This window comes from Cynocephalus volans, chromosome 5 (assembly GCF_027409185.1).
Source record: "Cynocephalus volans isolate mCynVol1 chromosome 5, mCynVol1.pri, whole genome shotgun sequence".
NCBI classification, from domain to species: domain Eukaryota; kingdom Metazoa; phylum Chordata; class Mammalia; order Dermoptera; family Cynocephalidae; genus Cynocephalus; species Cynocephalus volans.
In genome coordinates this window covers 21,433,741-21,450,403 of record NC_084464.1, presented here as the reverse complement: position 1 = coordinate 21,450,403, position 16,663 = coordinate 21,433,741, and the positions used below count along the sequence as shown (strand labels likewise).

At 55.9% G+C, this 16,663-nt stretch overlaps 1 pseudogene; it reads right to left on the bottom strand.

The window, feature by feature from the left end:
• Positions 1–226: 226 nt before the first annotated feature.
• Positions 227–16,118, bottom strand: LOC134378056 (GDNF family receptor alpha-2-like; annotated as a pseudogene).
• Positions 16,119–16,663: the final 545 nt, after the last annotated feature.

Here is a 16,663-nt window from a genome sequence, read left to right as displayed (position 1 = left end):
ACCTGGCCCACCTGAGGGTAGGTAGGGGGAGAGGGGAGAAGGTGAAACCATCTCCATCCTTGAAGCCAAAAGGAGGGGCTGACGGTGGTCAGCCAGACCCCCACAGCCCACCCCTGGCAGGTCCCCAGGTGGGCAGCCTGAGAACGCAGCTGCAGGTGTCCCGCCCTCAGCCTGCATCGGCCACAGTCACAGTCCCTTCAGCTGCATGGGCCTTGTCTTGGTCTCTTGCTTTGGAAGGGTACAGAGCAGAAAACACCAGGAGAAGGTAAAGAGCATTTCCAGAACCTCGCACCCTCCTCAGCACTGGGCTTCCCTCACCAGGGGACCTCGGGGCCAGCTCTCAGGCTGTCCGCCCGCTTGTCTGTTTGGTTTAGAAAAACTTCTCCAGAGAAGAAACCTGGGAGCAGACAGGTTCAGAGACAAGGCGGGAAAGAAAACTTTTTTTTGCAAGGGGTGTGTGGGTGTCTGTGTTTCCATTTCGTCAGGCAGGTGTCCTCGTCTGCAGCGCTTTCAGAAATCTTCCAACGTGGTTCCCAGAGCCTATGAGGCCAGTTTCAGCATCAGCAGGGACAGAGCAGCCAGAGCAGCCAAAGCAGCCGAGGGTCTGGCTCTGCTGGGGCCTGAGTTAGTTTGATCACCTTGTTACTCTCTGGGATGATATTTGTTGTGAGCTGAGTCCACAACAGAAGGGAGACAGAAACAAAGAAAATGATTAAAAAAAAAAATCAGCAGGGCGGGGACCCGGCCAAGCAAAGGATCCAGGAACTAGATTCCTCAAGCCCCTGCTCTCTCTGTCCACCCAGAGGGTCTCTCTTTGCACTCTGAAAGCCCAGCCAGGCTTCTGTGGGGCAGGGACGGGCAGGAACAGAAGGGAACACTGTTCCTCTGGCTCTGTGCCCTCAGGTGTGAGGAAGCAGGGCAGTGATCTCTAGGAAAACAGGCTGCCCTTCCCTGCACTGGGGCTGAGGATCTGCATCCCAGCGAGAAGGGAGACAGTATAAAGAGAGCTCAAGGAGAAGAGACTCCCACAGTCCACAAGAGGAGAGGACAAGGAGCCCACACTCGCCCTGTTCCTAACTGTGTCTGATTTCCTCCTCCTGCATGAAGCCTTCCCTGCACGTCTCTGAGCTTCTCGCTCCTTCTTCCGCAGCATCTCACACTGCATTTTCTTCTCATTTAAGTGACCATCTTGGGTCTGTAAGTCACACACACACACACACACACACACACACACACACACTGCAATGCTGGTGGCTCCTTCAAGGAAGGGACCGTGTCTTTCCATCTCTGTACCTCCTAAAAATCACAGAACCAGCACTGAGCAGCTGACCAACACATTTGTCGTAAAGAGTAAGGAAGGTGTAAGAAGGCCTCTGCTCAGAGCAGCCACTCTTCCTGCCCCCACAGATCACCACGGGCCGTGGCTGCAGCCTTTGCACTCCTCTGCCACCTCCCCAGCAGCATGAGTTCCCACCCAGGTCCAGGAAGAAGCTCTGCTGGCCCAGCCCCTGCAGTGGGATATGGGGGCTCTGAGTCTGAGGCTTACCTGGGCAGCACACCCCTCTGGCCCAGCCTCCTGCACCCACCCCCACTCTGCCCCTCACTCACCTCTGTGAAGCACAAGCTTAACTCTATGGAGTTGCTGGCCTTCAGCCCCTGCTCCTGCGGGAGAGAAGGCATTAGTAAGGACAGGTCACCAGGCTTTTTCTGCCTGGGCTTTGTCCGGTAAGCTACACAATGCCCTGCCATCCACCACTGGCGTCAAGCTCAGAGTACACAGTGAAGAGTGCCCAATCCACACAGCACAAAAGTCCCTGCCCCGTTCTGATACCCTCTGCAATTTAGTCCTGGCTCCTCCAGGCTCCTAGAGAAGAGATCTAAACTCTGTTCTGCAACTATGGTATAGGTAGTAATTAGTCATTTACATGTCTGTCTACATGCTCCGAGCTCCTCAACAGCAGGGACCACGTCTTCTTTTCCTCACGTTGAGCAGTGTTTGGCTCATAACAGCAGCTCAATAATTTACTAGATGCATGCATGCATGAAGGAATGAATGAATGAATGACACAGATCAGAAATGGCATCCGCGTACCAGCTCCTGGTAATTTGTGAAGGCTGCTGGAGGGCTCCATAGAGAGAGATCATGAGCTCTCTTCTGGGCTCAGAGGGATGAGAGCTATAATTGATTAGTGATGTCTGCCACTGGCACATGTGGGGCAGACAGCTGGCCACTGTGCCAGGCCATTTCCACCAGAAACAGACATGCAGCAACTGGGAGCTCTAGGACAGGTGAGGAATGGGAAAGCTGGTGTGCTGATGACTCCAAGATTCTCCACCCTGGCCTCACCACCTGGATGCAAGACCTGAGGGCACACACGAAGAACAGTCCTCTGTTATGGTCCTCCTAATCGTGATCCATGCGAACCAGCTGGGGACATGGTATTTTTCGATCCTGGCTTTGAATGGCTTGTTCCCCGGGCAACGGCAGGGAAGCACTGACCACCAGAAGTAACTGGAAAGCCCAGGAAGTTATGCCTAAATCATTGCTCTTGGCCAGAAGTATCGATAATCCCTCAGACATCACAGGCAATCTACCACCCAGGGCTACCAGTCAGTCCCACGAGGACCCAGCTGTCACACAGACACCCCAGCCAAGAGTGGAGTCACTGCCAGTGGTGGAGACAGGACCACAGTGATGATTAGTACATCAGGCACAGAGCCAGGGACCTGACCCAGGTGGGTCCTATTCAAGACCATAGCATCAGTGACTTCAGGTGCCCAGACATGGTCCAGCCACCCACCAACCGCTGCCCTCTGCAAAGGCCGTGTGCTCTGAGACCCTTCCAACCCCAAGGATTGGACTCTATACCCCAGGACTTGGCGCCACTCCAGCCAGAGCTGTGTGAGGCCACTGTGGAGACAGAACACGGCCCCCTAGTTCAGAGGTTTGCTGTCATCCCCACCTTCCACTTGCCCTCCCTCGCCCCTTTGCTAATCCTCACCCAGTCACCTCAGTCCCCACCTGTGACTTCCTGTGGCCTGTCGGGTCTGCAGGGTATAAATAGCACCTATTTATAAATAGCAACTATTTATACCCCACATTAGTTACTGCTCTGATAGTTTTAGGTATGGTAGACCTGTCTCATCCCCCTTTGGAGGTCCCTGTCTTATTTGTGTCCCACCCCCACAGCCCACGCAGAACCACAGCAACAGACAGCCCAATGGGACTCAAGGTTCTCACCCCTTTTCAACAAAAAAAGCTCCATTTTTATTTGTTTTATATATTCGAGTTATGCATAATTTTTTTTTTAAATACTCCACTGCTTAAAAAACAATAAGGTTTCAATAATAGTTTCATCTAAACTAGATGGCCTCTAAGGAGAGGCCATGTGACATTCTGTGACTGGGATAGCAGCTCTCAGGGAAGCCCAGTGTCCTGGCCAGACCTGGTTCCATGCCAAGGTCAGCCTGTGCAGAGCAGCTGGCAAAGCACCAGGACCAGAGTCCCTTTCTCCTGTGGCTCAGCAGGTATGAGGGGCCTAAATCTGCAGGTGGAGCCTCTCTGGAGCACACCTGGCCTGGGACTGGCTTTTGCTCTTCAGAGTGAGCAAGACTTGTCAGGTTCCTCTTCATGAAGGGAGAGCGCAGAAGGGTGTTGGTAAATATTACTCAGGAAAAATGAGAGGGAAGAGAGAACGAGGAGAGAGGGAGAAAAGTAAGAGGAAACAAGGGGAAAGCAGAGAAAGAAAAAGGCAACAGCTGGCAGGGGGAGCAGAGGGGGAAGGAAGGGGGGAGGGGAGGGGAGGGAGCAGAGGGGGAGGGGGGAAATGGAGGGGGAGGGAGAAAGAGATGGGAGGGGAGGGGAGGAAGGGGAGGGGGAGGGAACGAGGCGGAGGCAAGGGGCAGCAGAGGACCATTTCATCCTCGATCTGACCCCCAGTATCAGGAGACAGTGCAAGCACCTCCCTGGGCCAGCCCCAAGGGACATCCAACCCAGTGTGTGATCTTTGACAGGGGCCACAGGGCCTTTGGTGGGAGATCAGGACTGGCCTCCACGAAGATAAGGGATAACGGACCCATCGTGTGCACATCTGAGTTGGCGGGAAGCGATGGACACCTCGGTGGGGCAGGCCTCCGGGTCTGGCTGGCCACGCCTGCCCAGTGCGGCCAGCTAATCAGCTTCCCCTCGCCGCCCTGAACTACTCCCTGCAAGCGCTGCGAGATTTAGTTTCTAGATTTCTGTCCACACAGACACATCCTAGTCCTTCATTTTTTAGACTGAAGAGTCCTAATTTCCTTGTTGTCTGTCTGCACAGCCCCTTAATCCCCAAAATAGAACAAGAAGCCGTGTTCAAGGCCTGAGAGACCACAGCCTGGACTCAAGTCCCGGTCCCCCCAGTGACCCAGGGCAAGTCTGCTGGAGCCTGGGTGTCCTCGTCTATAAAGCAGGAACAGACAAGCTCACCTGGTGGAGCTACCGCAATGATTAGCTGAGACACCACATGGCACAGAAGCACTCCCCGACTAAAGGCTCAGTCAGTTCCCCCGGGCACGACGCTGAGCAGGGCGCAGGAGCGAGACAGTGAAGGGATGGCCAGGGGGCTGTGAGGAGACCCCCGGGGCAAGCTGGTGGCCTGGGCCGAGGGGGGGGCACTGAGGCAGCCTCCTGCTCCCCCGGCCACGTCCTGTGATGACAGGTCTGGATGCAAAGTGCAGGAGGCACGCCTCCCGCCTCCGCCCGGCCGATTTCCAGAAAACAGACACAGAGCAGACAGCTCAGGCCACAGGAGCCTCCCAGATGGCCAATGTGAGTCCCCTCGCCCAGTCCTGGGCACACAGACAGTTGACCTTTCCTAAAAGCTGATCTTTCCTAAATGCAGCATACGGGGGGTGGGGGTGGTGGTGACAGAGAGAAAGTGGCCCAAACTCACTGCCCCCCCGCCACGAATGTGCCTCTCCCCCTCCCCCAAATTAGTCACAGCTCCACCCTCCAAGGCTCACACCCTGACAGAGAAATAAACGTCCACACCAGTCAAATGAGTGGGATGAGGAGAGCAGGCTGCCCCCTCACCCAGACGCCTCCAGCTGTGGCTGTTTCCCTGAGGCCATGCCCACCTCGTGCCCAGCTCTCCCTGAATGTGCTGGACTCTAGTGGAAAGAATCACAGAGCAGTCCCTGCCCCATCCCTACTCTGAGCTTCTCATCCCCTGGAGGCAAGTTCAGGGCCTGTGTGCACAGTGTCCCAAAGGACACAGGCCTGGGCTGCTAGGATGGCCTGACTCGGAGCTTCTAACAGCAAATCCTTCTGACATGGAGGCGAGCAGAGGAACTTCGTGGGAAGCGCTGATGCACGAAAGAACTGGCCCCTGCAGGTGGCACAGGGGGAGGGACGCAAACAGGCAGGGAGGATGGCAGCAAAGGCAAGCTTCGTCCTTCTAGGACTTTCTCCCAGAGAGGCCCCTTTGCCCAAAGAGTTGGAAGGAAATTATTGTCTTCCTCCTCCTCTTCCTTGGCCACCTCTGTCCGTACCCACCAGCCAAGCCCAGCCTGGCCGTCCCACAGCCTCACTGGGACTGGTCTGGCCCAGATGCTATTAACTAGGTCCAGCACTGTCCTGCTGGCCGGAGCTGGCGGCCCTCTGCTGTTCCCTGCTCCTGTTCCTGGCTCTGTCCCCAAACTTCAGTGCCCTTGTCCCCCTCCCTCCCTCTGCCCCGCTGGCCAGTACCTGGCCCTCGCTCCTGCTCCTGCACACGCCCACCCCAGCAACTCACAGCCCTCCTCCCCCTCCATCCCTGCCCACCCTAGCTCAGCCCCTCCTTTCTTACCCGACTATCACCACAAAGATCTCCTAACAGGCCCTCCTGTCTCTCCAGCCTCTCTCCTGCCAACCAATCTCCACCTGCTGTCAGATTAATCTCCCTCAATCACCGTCCCGATCGCAACTCAGTGCTCCCCTGTTCCAAAGCCTTCCAAGGGACCCCTCACCACTCACCACTTCAACTGTTCTTCACATTACACCCACCCCCCTTCCCACGTTTCCTCCAGATCAGGGGCTGTGAAGGGCCAAAGGGCAACTATGTTAGTCTTTGCGGGACACACAGTCTGTCACAATGACTCAACTCTGACTGTAGCACAGACAATACACACACAGAAGGGTGTGATCCTGTCCCAATAAAACATACTTCACACAAACAGCCAGAACAGACCCCTACTCGACACCCTCTATGCTGTCCTGACCCCACACCTCAGCTCCTCCTTAATCCCCCACCAGGGACGCCCTGCCTGCTCTGACCCCAGCTCTGCATCCCATGTATCCAATTCTCCCTGTTCTTCCAGGCCTGGCAGCAGGCTCCACCTTGCCTGTGAGTCCTCGGCTTCCTCTCCCAGTCAAAGCAGTCCTGCTCTCCTCTGATTGCATCACGCTTCATCAGTCCTCACAATCATCCGAGCGCGCATCCTGTCCCTCACCGTCACCTGAGCTCACATCCTGTCCCTCACCATCATCTGAGCTCACAAGGGCCACCACAGAGCCAATCAATCAGAGACCAACAGGAAGGAGGGGGCTCATGGAGCTGAGGGACAGGAGAGGGTGCATCTGGGGAGAAGGAACCACACCTGCACCAGCCTCCAGGAGAGCCGAGGTCAGGGACAAGGACTTCTTTGCTCCGCACTGCCAGTGCCTGGCATGCTCATCAAAAAGAATATAATTAAAACAGAATCAGCAGCCTGCCCCTCCCATTTCTCTGGAAGGGAATCTGGGGAGTGATGGTGGGTGGGCACCTCAGGAGGATCTGATTCTCTTCCTTTCTGCCTGGGATGGCTGTCCCTTGCTGTCCTGCCCAGAGTGACGTAGTCAATAGGTCCCGAGTGGACAGTCACTGGGGCAAGGCAGCTCCCCCAGCCTGGGACTGATGGCACCTAACATTTGTGTAGCACTCCTTCCTCAGCTTACAAAGCACTTCCACATACATATGGATCGTCCACTGTCTCCACTGGAATCAAGCCAAGATTAAGACAAGCCCCCAGACAGTGATTCTGCAGAAAACCAGGCTGGGGCTAAAAGAAACCAAGTGACAGATGACTTAGCAAATTGCTGAGAGAAAACAGGGGGAAAAAAATAGGAGTCAGAATCATCAGGCCCTGAAGGGGGCTGGGGTGCGGTGCGTGAAGCCACGGCTTTGAACTTCTCTACGCCCACGACGAACCACATTGAGAGCCTTGGGAAAGGTCAGCAGCCATGTGCTAAGTAGTCAGTATCTCTCCAGGTGAGTGGACCCAGGTGACCTCATGGACGGAGAGTGGGTGCCATATGGGAGGCTGATCAGGTCCAGAGGGACATGTGGACCATGCCAGCACATGGTCACCTGACAGGTGGCACAGCCCTGACCAACCAAGCTGCCCACCTCTCTAGCATGAAATTGAGCTGGCAGTTGTCTGTGCAGCAGGACCCTGAGCCCCCCGCCAGCAGCCACTCAAGCATGCCCAGTGTAATTAGGAGCTGCCCAAGGGTGACACGGGCACCTCAGCCCAATCGGGAGGGGTGGCATAATGGAGGGACTGGGACATGGAAGGGTCCATGCTGAGCCCAACAGGAGGACATGTGGAGGTCAGCTGTCACCGAGCATGGGACCCCAACCAGGAGGTGAAGGGGAGGTGAGAAGAGGGCCTCCTAACTGGCACAGGCATCAGGACACAAGCTATTGGTGCACTGGGTGCCAGGAGGGACCAGAGCACCTCCTCCAGGCCCAGTCCCTGCACACATCCTCCCCTGGCACCATGACTGCCTGCTGTTGATCGCACAAGCCTGCCTCAAACACAACCAGTCTTGTTCCCCCACACCTTTGCATAGGCGGGGCCCCACCAACTGCTCCTCAGACTCCACCAACCCGCATGGCAATTCAAGTCCCAACTCCTTCCTGAAACACTCCCTGTGCCCGCTGACCATGACCTCACTGCTCCCTCCCTCCTCTGCTCTCCCTGGAATTCTGCATTTGGCTCTCTTCTGAATTCCTTGTGTGTGTGTGTGTGTGTGTGTGTGTGTGTGTTCCCTGCCTAGAAGCAGAGATCCTATTGTAGTGAATGGTGAGATGGTATGCAGGTAGCTCAGCAGAGAGAGAGGCCAAGGGGAGCCCTAGACTGTGACTACACAGTGCCACCTGTGTCCCCTGTCATGGCACTGACTGCAGTCCACATCTAATGCTTACTTAATTGTTTAACCCTCAACAGGACCAGAAAGGCCACAAAACCTGGGACTGTGTCAGCCTCATTCACCAATGTATCCCTGGCAGCTTACATATGCAGTACACTTTAGATGGACAGATGAAGTGATGGATAGACGGATGGATGGACAGATGGGAAGATGGGTGGATGGATGGACAGATGGATGGATGGATGAATTGATGCTGGGTGGACAGACAGATGAGTGCATGGATGGAGAAATGGTATTTAATACAATACTGTGATGTAACATATGTTTAATACTTGCAAGATGCATGCCTAAATACATGAATAGGTGAAAAACTACTTCCACCAGCTCCTCCTTGCCTCTTGGGCCCCTGATATGAAGAGATGACCTTCAGTGCTCCCTCCCTGGCCCCAGTTTACCCATGTCCCACCCCACCTCCAGTATCGTGGTGCTTCCCCAGACCCTCAGCCCCAACCCCTCACCTGTACAGACGTGCAGGTGGCCATGACACTGGTCCCCAGTCTGGTGCTATCACTGAGGTCATCTGGCAAAGAAGGATTCTTCTCCACCTGTGGAGTCTGGGTGGCCTGGAACGAGGGGCCTTTAGGGGACACGTTCACATCTGTGCCATTGCCAAAGGCCTGGATGGCATTCCCTGGGGGAGAGGGACAGGTAAATGCAGAGAAATCAGGACCTACCTCCATCACTTCCACCCCTGCCCCACCTTGACCACCACCTTCCCTGGAACAGCCCAGGGACTTGGGACAGTGCTGAAGCTCCTTTTCAGATAGCTACAAAGATCTCACATTTAGATAAGAGAATAGCAAGAGAGAGGCTGAAAGACAGAGAAACCAGAACAGAAAGAATACTCCTGATGAGGAATGTAGAAGAGGAAAGGAGGAAGAGATGAAGTGGGAGGCATGGGGAGTCTAGGGCAGGAATGGCCATGCCAAGGGCAGTGTCAGGGCTGCAGACCACTCCTGTGCAAACCCCCAGCTCCCTAGGCTCAGGACCTGCTGGAGCCCTTCCTGTTGTCACTGTCCTCTCTCATGAGCAGCAACTACAGCCTTCTGATGGGACCCTCCGTGTGGGCCACCCGTGAGAATCAGATCCCTAACCCCACCGCCTGCACAACACAAGCAGTTGTGCTTTCTGAACCACCGATATCATGACTCCACCTGCTGATATGCTTTCAGAGACCCCTCACCACCATCACCGCCACCTACAGGACAATAAAATCCAAATGCCTTCAGGTGTGCAAGGCCTTTTTGAGGAGGATGAGCTCAACCTGTTCAGATAACTGTCACTCCAGTCATCTTCAATGCCATGGAGCAAGACTAAGTGGTGTACAGTTCCCTCAACCCACCACGGTCTCTGTGGAGCCCTGGCCCTCTGCCCAGAGTGGACAGGCAGGCCCTCCTCCCTGCCTCTTCCAACTGACCGATGCCCAGCTAGCCATCAGAGCCTCCCTCCTCCTGGCCAACGTGGGCATCCCCACCCTGGGCTCCTGAAGAACCCTGTGTAGACTTCCACCTAAGGATCATTTGCCTCCTACTGAGATCACAGGTGACCTCTCAGTTTATCTCCACCAGGCTGCATACTCCTCAGTGACAGGCACCATAACTCGTCTCTCTGAATCCCTTGTGCCGTGCAAAAAGGAAGGAAAGAGGGATGGATGGACAGACTGACAGAAAGAAGAAAGGAGAGAAGGACAGAGGGGAGAGATTTTTGGGTGGATGTGGGTAGCAGTGGATTTCAGGCTGTAAAGATATGATTAGGAGTTTGATGACTTGAAAAGAAAGCACTGATTCCAAGGGGAAATAGACTCATTAAAGGCATAATGGAGAGATGCCTGAGCTCCTCATGAGACAGCTCAGTCTCCAAAGGAGCCTGACTGAAACTGTCAGAATAACAGACCAGAAAGCTTTGACCTTGACTTGCAATAAGTTCGGGGCCTCCGGTGGTAAACTGAGGCTGGTCTGCTGACAGTTCTGGTGTGAATCTCTGAGAGCACAAAAATCACGGACCCCGCAGGCAACACCCATGGTGAAAAACTCCCATATATATTACTGGCTATCCCAACTGAGGAAGAAGGGAATGGCCAGGGCAGACTCCAGAGCCCCAGGGGTGGAAGAGTTTCTGGGGATGGGGAGAACATTCCAGAACTTACAGAGGCACGGGTTCTCAGTGAAGTCCCTGAGGAACTTCTCACACTCTTCCTCCATGTTCCCACTGCCACGACAGCTACACCAGGGGGACACCACAATGCCAATGGGGCTGGAGTCCACGCAGTTGGGTGTCATATCAAACCCTGGGCAGGGAGAAAGAGGAGGGAAAGGAGACAGGTGCAGTAGGGCCTTCCCTTTGGGCTTGCAGACCCCAGGCACAGCAGGGCAGAGCTGTGTTACCCACCTGCCCCAAACACACATACACCCCAACTCACAGTGCTAACTCTGAGCATTACTATCCCAATGACCGTGGAGGTCGGCAGGGCGTGGGGGCCATAGGCACGGAGGATCCTGGGCTCCTCATCACCAGGAAGGCTGAGCAGATGCCCAGAAGCCCCTGCCCCAAATGGGGGCATTGCTTTCTCCTTCACCAACAAACAGCGTGCGTGTTCTACAATCAGGGAGACTAAGGCTCACACTGTGCTGGATGCCAGTGCCAACAAGGACCAGCTAGGGGAGCCTGCACAAGTTACTCAACTGCTCTATACCTCAGTTTCCTCATGTGCAAAATGCAGACATCAACCCCTTCTTTGTAAGAGCTGTTGGGAAGATTCAATAAGACAGCTGTGTCAACTGCTCAGCGCAGCACCTGGAACGTCAGAACCATGCAATAATGTCACCTTTTCCTCCTATTTCAAAAGCCTTACAAGGCTCCTAGAGCTCTCCCCCACCCTCCTCCCCTGTGATTTAGGAGCTGGGACCCTCCTCCTTGACAAACAACTGGCCTCCCTCTGGTTTCCTAGTGCAGCTCCATCTGAATCTGCTGCAGAGAAGGCTGAGCCTCAGTCTGTCCCCAACCACAGCAAGTCAGGGCTGTGGCCCAGCCCAGTGGCAGCAAGGATCCACTGTGAGCCCAGACACACAGGGAGAGGTTACCAATCATGCCGGCATAGGAGCCCAGGCACGCCTAGTAATTGTCCGCAGGGCAGCTGGTAAGCATCTGGTAGGAAGCTCGACAACTGGCGTGGAAGTCTGCCAGCCGGGACCTGGTGGCGGGGAGAAGACCCAACAGAGAAAACAGGAGTTCAGTCCAGCTGCCTTCTAGTCTCCTCTGCCCAGCCTGTGGCAGAGCACCTCCTCCCTGCAGCTCCCAGGGCTGGAGGAGACCAGGAAGAGGGAGGGGAGGAAAGTGGGGAGAACCAAGTCTTGGGGTACCCCAAACTGTGAGCTCCTTGAGGACAAAAACTTCCTGGAGAGCTAGGCACATGATGCAGCTTGAAAACTCAGTGGCCGACTGATGAAAAGGACTGACTTCAAAAGGTACAGACACAGCCTGCTCTGCACGGCTTTTGGGTAGAGGAACACAGACAGGACCCGGGGTGGGTTTGTGAAGAATGCCTGGGACAGAGGCAGGAAAGCAGGGCTCTGCTCTCGGCTCAGCCACACTCCTGGATGATCTTGCCCCAGTCCTTCAACATGTCACTCTTCCCACCTGCAAAATGGGTACAATAATCTCTGCCCCAGCTACCTCATCAGATCCATCAGAGAGTCAAAGGAGCCAGCCCCTGGAGGCCTCTTTAGGGGGAGATATCCCATGGGCATTACCAGCTGGTCTCTTTTACATCAAGTCAGAGCAAAGGCTCCCCTGCCATCCCTCCATGCCCTTCCGCAATCCCACCAGGCAGATCAGCCCCCTGGTGACCGTAGCATCCCGTCACCTGTTCTGCTCTGTCGCCACCTAGGACACTGCATCATAACTGCTTGTGCACACTCTGTGCTCCACACTTGGCCATCAGACACATGAAGACAGCCACTGTCTGACCTGGGTCTGCCCCACGTCCCCAGCACCAGGCATGGATGTAGTGGGTTATGTGGAGTGCAGAGCCCCCAAGTCCAACGTGCATGACAATCCCCATGCCTTTTTCCTCCTGCCATGGTGACCTGGCCATGGATTGTCACCATCAGCCTGGGCCGGGGGAGGATGCTTTCCTCCCCACCGTGTCTAACAGACATAGGCAGCTCTCACAGGTGAGTGCCCTTTGCCACAGACCCGCAGGTCTCGCATCATCTGCATCTCATGGCAGCTCCAAGCTCACTGGCATTGTCCCCAAGATGGGCAGATAGTAAGACCTCAGTAACCATGTGCTCAGTTAGAATTCTACGGCAGCTCAATGAGCTAGCTACAGGAAGGACCCGAACACAGGTCAACCCAGAACCTCAGTGAGGTACCTCACAAAGCCATCGCCAAGGTCACCCCAAATTTAGCTCCCCCAGTTCTCCACCAGAACTTTGTCCCATTTGAGAAATGAACAGGTAGAGGAGGGAAAATGCAGGAGATGGAGGGAGGCTGAGATGGCCTGAAGGAGGCAGCTTTGTACACAGCCCCGAGGGAAAAGGAACCCACGCCACAAGGAGACCACATGGAGAGAGTGCTGGGGTGGGCCTGGGGTGGAGAAGACCTCAGCGCCACAGCAAAAGACCTTTCCTCCTCTCAGTGACCATACCTCTGCCCCAGAACAAGAAGAGCTAAAGGCAGTGGCCATACTGAACTGGACCAGAGAAAAAATCGCAGAGAGTGGAGTGTGAGGCCCAGGCAGGGCAGCGGGGCATCTGCCCAAGCGCGGGCTGGAGAGGTGTCCTGCAACAAGCTGAGGCAGCATCTTTCTTTCTTGGCTTCAGCAGATTCCAACATCCCTGAGCAGGACCTGGGTGCATCTGGGCCACTCAGGAGCAGCTGAGCCGACACGGCCACTGGCACCTGCTACCCCGGCCCAGTGTCCCTGCAGGCTTCTCCCCTCCCGCCTTGACTGAGTCAAAGCCTGCACAGCCAGAGGAGGTCTGGGAATGGGACATCCTCTCATCCTCGGCCTTCTGTAGGCTCAGAATTCAAAGCACCCTTAAAGGTCAGGGTATTAGCCTAGGGGGGGTTGGACAATAAGGATGCTTACTTACTCTGCTTGCCCTGCTGGTGGGGCCTAGGACCCCAAGGGATGATCCTCACACAAGCTTAGGTAGGCTCCCGAACCAAAAGAAGGCTTCCCCATCCTGCCAATTGGCACGTGTGCCCAGGGCAGGGACACGCTCTGCAAAGGTCCAGGCATCCTTTCACCACACTGTGACCCCAGAACCAATCATGCCCAGCCAGAGAAAGGAATCGCGGCAACCCGCAGGCCTCAGCAGAATCCTACGAGAGTGAAGGGCAGAGGGTATCCTGGTGATGTTTCCTAATCCTAGGTCAGGAGGAAACTCAGATCCACCAGGAACAGTCACGTGGAGCAGCTTCCAGAGACATGGGTCAACTGAGACGACACAGAACTACACCTGCCCTCCTGAGGTCCCCACAACAGCTAGAATGCCAGTCGGAAGTGGGCCCTCTGACCAGCTCCGCTGCTCCAAGCCACCTTCCCAGCTCATTCTCTCTTTGGGTATGCCAACGCTGCAGGTCAGCGGGCTGGGCAAGGAAGGCCCTTCTCTCCACCAACGGTCCTCCACCCACAGACCTCACTCAGAGCCTTGGGAAGGCCACATCAAAGGCCCTTGCTCCTGGAAAGACACTTCACCATTCCCCCAGCCAAGACTGCCTAGCAAAACTCCAGGAAAACCTCTCCCGCACGTGGAATTTCCAACCAACTCCCAACTATGGGCTCCTTGCCAGGAAAAAGGCCTTAAGGCTAAAGTTGCCACCAACCTATCCCTTTCTTTTGGCTGGCCTGACCCAGAGCCTCTCAAGATCCTGCAGCCACTCAGCTAAGCCCTCAGCCCGGCTTTGGAAAAGGACTTCTCAAAGGAAAGAGAACTAAAGGGCTGTGCCCCGAGGGGATGCTGCCCCTGCGCCTCTCCTGCTCCCGCCACCACCACTACTCAGCACTCAAGTCACAGACACCAGGTGGGAGCCTCCGACCAACCCCCCATGCACACACTTCCACACACAAACATACACACCCACCGTGAGCAGGATCCCCAATGCCACTTCTGGGAAAGACAGGAGAGTCGACTCCTCAGCTGGGGAAAGCCTGACTACAGCATGGGGGTCTGGTCTGGAGGGGGCTAAGGGGCCCACACTGCTCTCCTCCAGCCCCAGCCCTCAGAAGGCGCCACACCAGGGAGCCCTGCAGGCAAGGGGGTGGGGGGGTGTGCAGCTCAGCATCGGGCAATCTGGCCGCTTTTCCTGAAATAAGATTTTCTTTTCTTATTGGCCCTGATCATTCTCAGACCCAGAAAGCTGGGTTTTCAAATCAGCAGTGGGAGAAAAGGTCAGGTTTTATAATAGCCCCTTCAGAATGCGAGGCCACTTCCCCAGGGCTGCTTGGAAGGGCTGGGGGATCACAGTGGGCCCAGAGCATCTTCCAGCTTCCCTACTCACCCTCCCACCCCAGAGAGAAGCTGCCTGCCGCCTGGGAGGTGGGAAAGGCCACACCCCAGAGCCCGGCCATGCCCCCTGGGAACTCATGCCAAGGGCCTGGGGCCTGACCAAAGTCCACCCTCGCTGACTCCGAATCCCCTGTCCAGTCTGGAGAGTTCTTCTTAGACGGCATACCTCTTCCTGTAACCAGCACCTACCGCCGCCCACCCCTGCCTTCCCAGGGCCCCTCCTGCAGGAAAGAAATGGTGCCGGGCTCACAGCGGGCTCACAGCGGGCCACACAGCCAGGCAGGGCGGCTGGGGCAGCACCGGCACTGAAGCACATGTGCCTCTTTGACACACACCGAGTAGTGCCCGGGCTCCCCTTATGGGGCACCTACCCGGTGGCAGCAGCGTGCCTGGGACTCCTGTCAGCACACAGCCTGGCACACACTCTTCCGCACTCAGCTGGGCGACTGCTTTCTCTAGACCCCTCTTCCTAAGCAGCTATTGCACACAGGATAATAGGGGGCGAGGGCCTGAGAGTTCCGTGTGGGAAAGAAGCTGCTGTGGGGATCGGGGGCACCGGGCAGCCCCTCCTCCCTGCCCTGGAGGAAGGGGGCTTTACAGAAGGGGCAGCGGTCTTTGCTCGGATCCGTTTCCCCCCCACCTTCTTCACTCTAGGAAGCAAACTTTGGCCTCCCTGCCTCTTCTTCCCACGAACTACGGGTCGCCGGTCCCCAGAGGTGGGCGAGGGAAGGCCGGTACCGCTGCTCGCAGCGCTCCACTCCCGCCCACCCATCTGGCTCCGGTCGCGGTGGGTGGGAGGGAGGGAAACGGCGGGGAGACACTTGAAAAGTGTTCAAGGGGGTGGAGCCGCTGGGAAGGGGCTCCGGGAGGGAGGAAACGGGGTGCATTTTCCAGAGGTTGATTGGCAGGTGACTGCCCGCGCTCCCCCGCTGATGTCCAACCAGGAGCTCCTGGACAAACCCATGCCCTGCACCGCGACCGACCGCGACCGGGAGCCGACCGCGACCGGTGGGCCTGGCACGACTTTTCCCTGCCAGTCTCTGAGCCCCTCCTCTCCTTCCCCTGTTCCAGATCAAGAGTTGGATTTTTTTTCTTAAGTTGCCGCAATGTGAACCCATTAATTCGGGGGAAATATGTGCGATCGCGGCGTGTGAGCGAGCCAGGCTGTCTGTGCGCGGGGATGGTTGGACGTTGAAGTCTCCTTCCCAGGCCCCCGCGCAGCCAGCCAGACGCGACTCCCGTCGCTCCGCCCGCGTCCTCGCCGCCCGGCCCCGCTCGCTCCGCGGCGCGCGGTCCCCGCCGGTCCCCCGCCGTCGCCCCGCACCGACCCCGCTTCTCTACGCCCGCAGGTACTCACCTAAAAAGGAGGCAGAAGGCCTTTGCCAAGATCATGTTAAATAAATCCCACAGATTTTTTGTCTTTCTCCCTTGGGTAAAAAAAATAACAACAATAGTAGAAACAGCCAAGCAGTGATAATCAGAATGTTCTGTGCTCTCTCTTGAGCACGCCCAGCCACCGGATTGCACAAGCCAGGCCCCTGTGGTCTCATTTTCCCGTTGGTGCTAAAAATAGGTCTAACTGGCAACAGTTACTTTCCTGCAGGGGAGAGCTCAGAGGAGGGGGCCTGAGACCTCAGGGAGTGGCTGGAAACGCAGAGGCCTGTCCTGAAACCTGAGCCCCGGGAAACCGAGCACCTCCTGTATCAACCTGGCAGTGTTTGTCCACTTTCTCCACTTAAAGGTCCTCCCCCCACTGCCTACTTTCCACACTGTCCTCTTTTGAAGGAAGTCACTCTGCAGAGCCCATAGCTGGTAAGATGCTGTGAAAAAGAACAGAAAACAGTAAAAGTAAGAAAAGTGTGAGACATTAGAACACGGACGTTTAAGGGAGGAGGCTACTTGGAGCTCCCCTCATGAAAATTATTTAACACAAATGTAA